Below are 1,468 nucleotides of genomic sequence, written 5' to 3'. Positions count from 1 at the left end.
ATATCCTGATGAACTCTCTGGCCAATAATTCTTAATATCCTCACAAGATAAACTAGCTGCCTGACAAGAGGATGATTCCTCATCATTAGCTAATATAATATACAGTACAGGTCATTATAATGAAGATATTGTACTAATGATTACCTGAAGATATGTTAAAGCAGTGGAGTAGGACAATACACAAGAGAACTGGTCTTAACATTTTAAAGAAAGAAGGTATCAACTAACTGAATATCAACTAGTATGAGCAGATTTATAGACCACACAAATGTTATTGATATGATAAGAATTCTACACATAATTATACTGGTGTAGTAAACCATTATAGTGGAATCTGTTTTAAAGGGTTTCATTATCATTATAATGTACACTTGAAATAATAATAGCTAACCTTTCTTAATATTGTTTGTTTTATACAAAAGCTGACCCTATAAATTTTCAGTTTAAAGAAATATTTTTGTGTGAATCTTTAGACATAAATACATAAATGCACCATCCATACATACACAATAAATAGCCTAATGTGTGACTATGAATAGATTACTCCATATAAGGACAAAAATCAATTTACTCTAAAAAGTGCATAATGTACTAAAGAATGTGAAGCTGGAATGATAGTACACTCACTTAAATAGTCAAAACAAGTTATCTTTTATATTAAAATAACATTATTGAAGTCATGGAATGATCCTGTAACTGCATGTACAATGAACTACACTAAAGCAGTACTGCTGAGTGTATGGTACCAGCAAAAATTAATATTAGCAACAATACTAATGCAATGGATTATAATGCAGTGGTAAGAGATCAGTTACCATTATGAAAGGACAAAAAAAAGGTTAAAAGATGAAACATAGAATACAAAATGCCCCTACATTTATAGCATACCAAGTAGTTAATTATTAATAATGAATTAATTTTACATACTTAATAACCACTAACATGAATAGTCTCGCTAGCCAGACCCTTGGAGGCAAGGGTCTGGCTAGCGAGACTATAACATGGATCTATTATCATTACAACGCGATGAATGATTAAATTGCTATCAGTATCTCACAATAAAAAGTTTGCAATAACAATAACAAGGCTATAATTATTGTAAGGTACTACAGCCTTGAACGCACAATCTTTTCACTACTTAACATAAATCTCATAATAACTAACAGGAGTATCTTCATCAGTACCATCTCCACAGACCCTCAACTCAATATAGTCAGTAGTGGTATTGCTACCATAATCTCTGTGAAACCATGGGATACCAGGAGCATTACAACAAGGTGATTCAAGAGAACCACAACCTTGACCATCCCAGAGTGGATCAGATGTGTAGAGAATCTGTGATGGGCTACTATTAGGATTCCCTGATTTACAGAAGTAGTTGTTGCTAATAGAAACTGGAACAGATACTGTACTACCAGTGTTACATGGACATGAACGTGATGAGTTAGTTGATTCACTATTACCAGCT

Source organism: Amphimedon queenslandica, unplaced genomic scaffold (assembly GCF_000090795.2).
Source record: "Amphimedon queenslandica unplaced genomic scaffold, v1.1 AMPQUscaffold_12830, whole genome shotgun sequence".
Classification (NCBI taxonomy): Eukaryota; Metazoa; Porifera; class Demospongiae; order Haplosclerida; family Niphatidae; genus Amphimedon; species Amphimedon queenslandica.
This window is presented reverse-complemented; position numbering follows the sequence as displayed.